Below are 11,101 nucleotides of genomic sequence, written 5' to 3' on the forward strand. Positions count from 1 at the left end.
ATATATATATATATATATATATATATATATATATATATATATATATATATATATATATATATATATATATATATAATTATAAGAGTATATACTCGTATATAATTTGAAGAGTATCTACAGTGTGTTAAAAGGCATGAAATGTCTCTCAAGGAGAAGTCTGTATCAAGAAACAGTGTATTATGATGGACCACAGGCTTTTTATTCCTTGACAGAGTCCTAAAACAATTAGAGATTTGACAATTTGCTCTTTGCAGGATATAATTGATAGTGTACCTAAACTATGTGGCTTGTAGAACAGAGGTGTGCTACTGCCAGATAAAACATACCTTAGACATACACTGAAAGAAAATACACCATGCTGAGACTCACTCAAAACACCAAAGCAACCAAAGTAGTGAACTAGCAGTGGAAACCACCAATAGAAACAGCGTTGTCAAGTCAAGTTAGCTTTACCATCATTCCGCTGTATGTGGAAACATAAAGGTATGAAATCTCATGTATCATGGACCACGATGATAAATTTATAAATGTATTTAAACATACATATACCTAACCTATTAATGGAAGTAATCTAACTAGACACATACTTACATGTGTATACATGTTATGTATACATAAATACCTTACATATCACCTCGGTTATGTATGTAACCCTCGTTCCCTACCAAAGCGCCATGGATGCTGCCCCTCCCAGTGTCCTGTGCGAGCCGCCTGCACCCCTTTTTGGTGTAGGCCGGGGCTCACAACAAGAAGACCAGTCACTGTTGTCATAGCACTACCCATTCAGTGAGATTGGATAACACTGGGAGAACGTTGCGGAAGCCTGATCTTTCCTGAAGGAGGTTTCGGAACCACTTACACATATGAACATCCGTTTAGGTGCATATGGAAGATTAGAGGTGATTGTAACCCTCTTGGAAATGGCAGAAGTCTGCCGGGGAAACACGGGCTCTGAGGCTATACAGTGGACTTTACACATATGGGAACCCCTTAGGCCTCTACATATGGAACCCAGCCCTCTACCGGTTCTCACGGATTCATCGAGTGAGGGCCTGGCACCTTTTGCCGGCCTCCGTAACAGACAAAGAGCTGATCTGAGGTCCTCAAGCTTTGTGTCCGGTCTACGTAGCATCTCAAGGCTTGGACGGGACAAAGCAAAGCTAAGGCTGGGTCTGCCTCCTCCAGGGGCAGCGCTTGCAGGCTCACCACCTGATCACTGAAGGGAGTAGTGGGAACCTTGGGACCAAAGTATAGGCATGAATCGTCGACCGAAAATGCGTGCAGGTCCCCTAACTTCTTTAGGTGAGTGCAAGCAGGAGCAGAGTTTTCATAGATAGAAACTTCAGTTTTGCCGGCCTCCGTAACAGACAAAGAGCTGATCTGAGGTCCTCAAGCTTTGTGTCCGGTCTACGTAGCATCTCAAGGCTTGGACGGGACAAAGCAAAGCTAAGGCTGGGTCTGCCTCCTCCAGGGGCAGCGCTTGCAGGCTCACCACGTGATCCCTGAAGGGAGTAGTGGGAAGCTTGGGCACATAGCCAGCCGGGGCCTCAGGATTACCTGGGAGTCAGCCGGCCCAAACTCTAGGCACGAATCGGTGCAAGCAGGAGCAGAGTTTTCATAGATAGAAACTTCAGCTAAACTGACTGCAAAGGCTCAAATGGGCCCTGCTGTAGTGTTTTGCACCAGAGACAGGTCCCAAGAGGGTATGGAGGGGGGCCGGGGAGGATTTAACCTTCTCGCTCCCCTAAGGTACCTGATGACTAGGTCATGCTTCCCTACCAACTTCCCTTCCACGGGGTCATGGTGAGCAGCAATCGCAGTGACATAGACTTTAAGGGTGGAGGGAGACAGCCTTCTCTCCAACCCCTGCTGCAAAAAGGAAAGCACGACCCCGATCGGGTATGTCCGGGGGTCTTCTCGGCGAGAAGAACACCACTCAACGAACAGGTTCCACTTCAAGGCATTAGCGTGTCTCATAGACGGTGCTTGCGCAGAAGTAATGGTGTCAACTATCTCTTGGGGTAGGTCACCTAGAACCTCTGCGTCCCGTCCAGGGACCAGACATGAAGTTTCCAGAGTTCTGGACGCGGGTGCCACATGATGCCCCATCTCTGAGTCAGTAGATCCTTCCTCAGAGGAATCTGCCAGGGAGGGGCTGCCGTGAGGAGCATTAGTTTGGGGAACCAGGTACGAGTGCGCCAATACGGCAACACAAGCAGGACCTGCTCCTCGTCCTCTCTGACCTTGCACAGCATCTGTGCGAGAAGGCTCACTGGGGGAAACGCATACTTGCGCGGGCCCCGCGGCCAGCTGTGTGTCAGTGCGTCCGTGCCGAGTGTTCCCTCGGTCAGGGAGTAGAACAACTAGCAGTGAGAGGTTTCTGGAGAGGCAAACAGGTCTACCTGAGCGGCTCCGAAACGTCTCCAAATCAGCTGGACCTTCTAGGGATGGAGTCTCCATTCTACCGGGAGCGTAGCTTGTGACAGCTCTTCGGTCATACGGTTGAGCGGACCCAGAATGGGAATGGCACGAAGTGACCTCAGAATCTTCCGACTCCAAAGGAGGAGGTGGCGGGCGAGATGCAACATGCGACGGGAGCGCAGACCCCCTTGACAGTTGATGTATGCAACGGTCCGTTCGGACCAGCATGTGCTTGCGCTCGTAAGAGTTGGGGGCCCATCCACACCCCCGACACTGCGTGCCGTGGCCCACCAGCCGGTGGTGAAGGTATCGTGTAAACCACAGCATGCCTGGAGACCTGTTCTAGGGGCATTCCTGCCCACGGGGTGAAGGTTTGGTGACAGGCCGGTGTAACTTGGACCCGGTGAGTGCCGCGCTGCCACGCCCACCTCGGGACTCGGCCATGAAGCCAGTGCTGAAGCGGTCTCATATGAAGCAGCCCCAGCAGCGTAACTGCCGCTGCAGCTGCCATATGCCCCAGGAGCCTCTGAAATAGTTTCAGTGGGACCGCTGTCCTGCCCCAGTTCAGCACCGACCGCGCACGTTCCTCTGTGAGGCGTGCTGTCTGTTCGACCGAATCCAACTCCATACTGAGAAAAGAGATCCTCTGTGTTGGGGAGAGTTTGCTCTTTTCCCAGAAGACCCAACTGGCTGAGGTGCCGGAGCACCAGGTCCCTGTGCTCGCACAACTGATCCCGAAACTGTGCCAGTATAAGCCAATCATCGAGATAGTTGAGGATGCGAACACCCTGCTCTCTGAGGGGAACAAGAGCCCCCTCCGCGACTTTCGTGAAGACACGGGGAGACAGGGACAGCCAGAAGGGTGCTGCGAATGCTTGGCGACGAGCAGGCTGGGGCGCTGCGGCAGGCGGACAGGTGGAGGCAGCAGATGCCCGCCGGGCAATAAAGCTGAAATAAAATTAAAAACTTAAAACTAAAACTGAAAGAAAAACTAAGCTATACATAAATATATATAAAAAAGAAAAATATAAATGACAAAAGCACATACAATTACTCAAACTAAATTTTCAATAAAAACAGAAAATATAACAAAAATAATAAATTTAAATATATATTAATAAATACTACAATAGTATATAAATAATATTAAAATAACACTGCCAATAACACCTTTCATAGGGAAATTTTGCACTGCCAATCAATTACTTTTCTTAAATGTTAGAAAAATCTCAAAATAAATAAATTAAATTAAATAAATAAATAAATATAAAAATAAAAACCAAAAAAACCTTCCTGAGGTGATCAGTCATTCTAATGCAACCAATTTTAATTGTTATAATACAATGATAAGTGTGTAATTTCTTTACCACTAGCAGCATAAAACAGAATTTCAAGCAATAAAATTAAAAGTTTTAAAACAGGTTTCTTAAGACACTTCCACAGTCCCGCCCCCATCATTGTTCAGCCAAACAGGAAGTCCCACCCCAAACTCACACCATTGGCGTAATCAAAAGCGACATGTTAAAGTATTTATGCTCTTCAGGAAGTCAACTTACCAATGGCTTACTCATAATCGCCTCTGCATATTAAACTATAGGGCAGGAGAAAGTACTTTGACAATGGCAGAAGTCTGCCGGGGAAACACGGGCTCTGAGGCTATACAGTGGACTTTACACATATGGGAACCCCTTAGGCCTCTACATATGGAACCCAGCCCTCTACCGGTTCTCACGGATTCATCGAGTGAGGGCCTGGCACCTTTTGCCGGCCTCCGTAACAGACAAAGAGCTGATCTGAGGTCCTCAAGCTTTGTGTCCGGTCTACGTAGCATCTCAAGGCTTGGACGGGACAAAGCAAAGCTAAGGCTGGGTCTGCCTCCTCCAGGGGCAGCGCTTGCAGGCTCACCACCTGATCACTGAAGGGAGTAGTGGGAACCTTGGGACCAAAGTATAGGCATGAATCGTCGACCGAAAATGGGTGCAGGTCCCCTAACTTCTTTAGGGGAGTGAGTTTTCATAGATAGAAACTTCAGCTAAACTGACTGCAAAGGCTCAAATGGGCCCTGCTGTAGTGTTTTGCACCAGAGACAGGTCCCAAGAGGGTATGGAGGGGGGCCGGGGAGGATTTAACCTTCTCGCTCCCCTAAGGTACCTGATGACTAGGTCATGCTTCCCTACCAACTTCCCTTCCACGGGGTCATGGTGAGCAGCAATCGCAGTGACATAGACTTTAAGGGTGGAGGGAGACAGCCTTCTTTCCAACCCCTGCTGCAAAAAGGAAAGCACGACCCTGATCGGGTATGTCCAGGGGTCTTCTCGGCGAGAAGAACACCACTCAACGAACAGGTTCCACTTCAAGGCATTAGCGTGTCTCATAGACGGTGCTTGCGCAGAAGTAATGGTGTCAACTATCTCTTGGGGTAGGTCACCTAGAACCTCTGCGTCCCGTCCAGGGACCAGACATGAAGTTTCCAGAGTTCTGGACGCGGGTGCCACATGATGCCCCATCTCTGAGTCAGTAGATCCTTCCTCAGAGGAATCTGCCAGGGAGGGGCTGCCGTGAGGAGCATTAGTTTGGGGAACCAGGTACGAGTGCGCCAATACGGCAACACAAGCAGGACCTGCTCCTCGTCCTCTCTGACCTTGCACAGCATCTGTGCGAGAAGGCTCACTGGGGGAAACGCATACTTGCGCGGGCCCCGCGGCCAGCTGTGTGTCAGTGCGTCCGTGCCGAGTGTTCCCTCGGTCAGGGAGTAGAACAACTAGCAGTGAGAGGTTTCTGGAGAGGCAAACAGGTCTACCTGAGCGGCTCCGAAACGTCTCCAAATCAGCTGGACCTTCTAGGGATGGAGTCTCCATTCTACCGGGAGCGTAGCTTGTGACAGCTCTTCGGTCATACGGTTGAGCGGACCCAGAATGGGAATGGCACGAAGTGACCTCAGAATCTTCCGACTCCAAAGGAGGAGGTGGCGGGCGAGATGCAACATGCGACGGGAGCGCAGACCCCCTTGACAGTTGATGTATGCAACGGTCCGTTCGGACCTGCACGTGCTTGCGCTCGTAAGAGTTGGGGGCCCGTCCACACCCCCGACACTGCGTGCCGTGGCCCACCAGCCGGTGGTGAAGGTATCGTGTAAACCACAGCATGCCTGGAGACCTGTTCTAGGGGCATTCCTTGTTGGGGAGAGTTTGCTCTTTTCCCAGAAGACCCAACTGGCTGAGGTGCCGGAGCACCAGGTCCCTGTGCTCGCACAACTGATCCCGAAACTGTGCCAGTATAAGCCAATCATCGAGATAGTTGAGGATGCGAACACCCTGCTCTCTGAGGGGAACAAGAGCCCCCTCCGCGACTTTCGTGAAGACACGGGGAGACAGGGACAGCCAGAAGGGTGCTGCGAATGCTTGGCGACGAGCAGGCTGGGGCGCTGCGGCAGGCGGACAGGTGGAGGCAGCAGCTGCCCGCCGGGCAATAAAGCTGAAATAAAATTAAAAACTTAAAACTAAAACTGAAAGAAAAACTAAGCTATACATAAATATATATATAAAAAGAAAAATATAAATGACAAAAGCACATACAATTACTCAAACTAAATTTTCAATAAAAACAGAAAATATAACAAAAATAATAAATTTAAATATATATTAATAAATACTACAATAGTATATAAATAATATTAAAATAACACTGCCAATAACACCTTTCATAGGGAAATTTTGCACTGCCAATCAATTACTTTTCTTAAATGTTAGAAAAATCTCAAAATAAATAAATTAAATTAAATAAATAAATAAATATAAAAATAAAAACCAAAAAAACCTTCCTGAGGTGATCAGTCATTCTAATGCAACCAATTTTAATTGTTATAATACAATGATAAGTGTGTAATTTCTTTACCACTAGCAGCATAAAACAGAATTTCAAGCAATAAAATTAAAAGTTTTAAAACAGGTTTCTTAAGACACTTCCACAGTCCCGCCCCCATCATTGTTCAGCCAAACAGGAAGTCCCACCCCAAACTCACACCATTGGCGTAATCAAAAGCGACATGTTAAAGTATTTATGCTCTTCAGGAAGTCAACTTACCAATGGCTTACTCATAATCGCCTCTGCATATTAAACTATAGGGCAGGAGAAAGTACTTTGACATCTGAAAATTTACACACTTGTAGTTGCATTTCATTCAATTTGTCTTGTACTTCCTGGAGTGAAATGTTAACACATAGCCATATATCTCTGTGGCTGTAAACTAATGGGCATGAAATCCTGCTGAAACATTTCTTTTTCTTGAGGCGGTCTGCTTCAACAGAACCCATTCTTACATTGGTGGCACAGTTCAGTGAGTTCAGAAACACAATGGAGCGTTTTTACACACTGACCTCTATAAACCAGTCCCTCTCTGAGAGCCAGACTGAAAGAGTGACATTGTGATATTTCATATAAAGAAGCAAAGTGAAGTTAATGGAAAGCATCAGCGTTTCTTCCACTGATTTTTTCCCCCTCAAAAACCTCCAAAAATTCAGGCAAGGGCTGTCAGCATTCTTGTGTGGAAATTGAAACCAGACACAAACATAGTCTGCAGATGCCTCAAGGGAGAACGCAAAACCCCTCAAACCACAAACTCTGTAATTAGCTTATGACCGAGTTTCACGAACATTAATTCTTGAAATCGGAACAAAAATGAAAGCCATTAATCTATGAATTACAGAGCCAACATGTTGCCGTTACTCTGGTTATTCAGTTTGTTAAATGGATTTACACACCAAACAAACAGTAAAATACATTAAACTCTTTACAGTTTTTGACCCGGATGCACCTCATCTAAGGCATTTTTAAACCTAAAAAGAAACTTTTCCAGCCACCTAATAAAACATGTAAACACGGCAGCTAAGCTAAAACAATGCACCCGAGCCTTCCTAAGCCTTTAAGCTTCATTTTTATCTTGCAAGCAAAGATGTTTTTGGCTTTGTAAGCAAACATGTTGCCATATGGTCAGTTTTTAAATGGTTTGCAGACCTTGTTTCAATGCACTTCATGTAGGCCTGTAGTCGCTTCTGTTTACTGAGTATTTATGATGCATTGCCCACTCCTGAGTGCTGTGTTCTGATGCATGCTCAAGTTGTGGGCTTTCTGTGCAAAGGGTTCCATGACTTTTCCAGATGTTCCTGATTACTGGGTCAAGATTTTATAAATCATTTTCTAGAAGGTGCAGAGCTGAGAAAATAACTAGAAAACTTGTATCGTCTATAAAAATGTCCATTACTTTTTATATTTAAATAAATATAATGTTAAATTAATATTTTAATTATTTAAACTGCGAAACATGCTATTTAATTTAAATGTTCATGTTATAACCACAAAAATTGTGTTTTTATTTATTACAAACTTTATAAATGTATTTTTAAATTAAATAACTTTAACAAATCAAATGTTAAATGTAATTTTTACATAATTTTCCTGTTAAATTATTTTTGTTATAATTCTAAAAGAAAATGACTATTTGTTTTAAACATACAAACAGTGTTGCACTTGCAACCCTTTTTAGATTTAAATCAAATTAAATAGAATGTTTAATTAAATTAATAATTTTGAATATTTTTAATGTTAAATGTAATATTTTGGGTATCTTTTTCCTGTTAAATTATTAATATTTTAACAAGAATTTATATTTTCATTTAATAATGTAATATTTAAAATGTATAATTTTAAATATTTAGAATATTAAATGTATTGTTTTACATTTAATGTAAAATATTTAAAATGTGAAATGTATTATTTCCTATATAATTTTCTTGTTAAGCTAATTAATTAATAATGATCAAATTCCCTGACATTTCTTGGTTTTACATACATTAAGTGCTTAAACCCTGTGTGTCACAGAACTTAAATGTTACTTAGAAGAAATTTGCCATGCAGTTGAGCACCATATAAAACTAATTACATGTGAATGTGCCAGAGGCTGCACACCTGTACATGACTGACACTTTCAAAAACCTCTTTTAAAAAGTTATTATTATTTTACAAGCACATACTATCTACAACACTGCAGGGCTTCATGTTACACTGGGGCTGTGAAGGGTTAAGAGCAGATTTTCGAGCTGGGTGAAGACGACCAGCTGCCACCTGCTCCGCTCTGAGGCTCGGCGCTGGGAACGTCCCTCTGGTGTTTCATACATTAGGGCACATTAAGCACGGAGATCGTTCTCTGCTTGGCAGCAAAATGTAGTCATGTGTTGAGGCTGTGAGAGAGAACTACAGCGTGACCGAGCTGCATTTTATCACGACTCTGTGGGTGTTCAGCTGTAAGACATTAACCTGCTCTCAGGAGCAGCGTTCCCAAATTTCTGGAATATCTAACCCCATCATCCTTAACATGGCTCCTAATTTTAAATTTAAATGTAATAATACACTCAATATTAATTAAACGACAGTGTAATAATTTATTATAATTAACTACAATACAAACTGACCTACTCATTCCATTTGATAACAGATTGTTTTAATTATATTGGATGCTTAAGCAATTTCCAGCAGCATAATAGTAGCTGGAAGCGATTGATTGCATTGAGCTACAGCATAACACGCCTCTAGTGTATTGGCTTGCATGCTTGTGGTATTCTACAATTTGTTTTGACTATTTTATTTGGGAAAAATGTATCCACATACATTAGTCAACTATGCCAGCATATTTGAAATGCATAAAAAAAAAATGGCAGACCAATTCACTAAAGCGCTGCAGTTTTTGTGCACAGTATTTCAGCTCAAAAACCTTTGTCTTATTCCTTAACCACCCACAATCCAGTTTAACTATAGGTGCTGCTAATAACACTATGCCATTCAAATGTAAATTATGTAATTATTATTTACCCGCTTGAATGATTCAAAAGCAGTGTTGTTTGTGTATGTTTATGCATTCGTTTTCTATGATCATAGCATCAGTTATTCACCAAGTCAGAGTTTTTCCAAACGGGGGTTTGCAAATTATTTAAATGTAACATTAAAATCAACAAAGGGGTGTGTGCAGTTAATCTAAATAAAAACGAAATAACAATATGACTTATCAAATCGTGATTATCAAATGCTGCGATTTCATTGAAGTATACTGTATAGACTGTTGTGGAGTTCATTTACAGTGCACACATACAGCTTATAATAATTCAATAATACACACTTAATTTACATTTGCATATTTCCAACATTTCTGTGGACTGAAATGTATAGCATTTTACCAGTATTCTGTTCAAATTAAAGGCTTGAGGGTAAGTTACTTGTATTATTTTACGAACAAAATGTGTTATTTTTGTATAATAATAATAGTTCATAAGTAATTCACATGACTCCAGTCCATACATCAATGTCTTGTGAAGCTGAAAGGTGTGTTTGTAAGAAACAAATCCATAACTAATGTGTTTTAACTTTAAACCGTCGCTTCTGGCCAAAATACAAATCCATAATCCATAATAACGCTTCCTCCATTGAGTAAGTCCATCTGCTGTTGTCTCTCACATCAAAATCCAGCCTCATATCTGTTTGAAACTTTTCTGGACTGTTTCCATTTGTAAACGGTGCTTGATCTATGCATATTTCTCCACTGATTCAGATGAGATAACTTTTTCATTTGAGAAACCAATAATACAGATGGATTATGGCCGGAAGCAACGGTTAAAAGTTAAAACGTCTCGACAGATTCGTTTTTTTACAAACATGCAACTTTTCTCAAGACATTCATTGATGGACTGGAGTCATGTGGATTACTTGTGGATTAATGTGATGTTGTAATCACGACTGAATCATAATACTGGGAATTGCAAAAGAGTGAAAGAGTAAATGCAATCTTCTCACATACTTCTTGCTGGCTGCTTAGCCTGGTAGACCAAATGAGAAATATAAATACATATCCCATCATTGCTTAGTCAATCAGCATTTAATATGGTACTTCAATGCTTCATTTGTAAAAGCTCATAAATTACAGCAGCAGACACCTTGACTCTGTATATTAATCTGGTTGTAAGTATAGTCTGGCAGGCCAGAACTCAGGTAAACAGTCTAAATCAGAGCGGTGGAGGAGTCCTGAGGCCTGTACTGTGAGATGAGAGCATGAACCAGCACGCAGGAGTGGGAATTTTTACCGTGCCTTGTGGCGACTGGCACCTTAACAAAAGTGCATTCAAGGGTGCTCTGATGTCAGTAAATGAACAGCAAATAACAGAAGAGCAACCGCATATGAATATATGTATTGTCTCTGAGATGAAATATGACAGACTGATTTAGATACCACCACCGATTGCAATTTATCAAACATATCATCTATCAATTGCTGCATGTGCTGATGCAGACCAAAAAAAGGCCTGATTCTGCAAAGTGTGGGAAACATTTTCAAGGAGCATTTTTCTTTATCTGTGACGTGAGGTTGAAGACTTAAACCAAGAGTTGATAAATCAACTAACCCCTGTACGCCGCCATAAACAAGCCATACGTCAATTAAACGTGCTGATATTAGAAGCCGTTGTGGTAATGAATAACAGTCACCCTGTGGTGGGTAGCAAGTCTGTTTCACATTCAAATCTTTGATGTGCAAAATGCACGGCACTTTTTCAAGCCTGACAATATTTGCCCCGCAGAAGTGCATTCTTGCTTCTGCATGACCTCCTACTTACTGCAAAGCTTTTCAAGTCAGATGTGT

The sequence above is a fragment of the Sinocyclocheilus grahami genome, unplaced genomic scaffold, assembly GCF_001515645.1.
Source record: "Sinocyclocheilus grahami isolate Dianchi unplaced genomic scaffold, SAMN03320097.WGS_v1.1 scaffold164.1, whole genome shotgun sequence".
Taxonomy (NCBI): domain Eukaryota; kingdom Metazoa; phylum Chordata; class Actinopteri; order Cypriniformes; family Cyprinidae; genus Sinocyclocheilus; species Sinocyclocheilus grahami.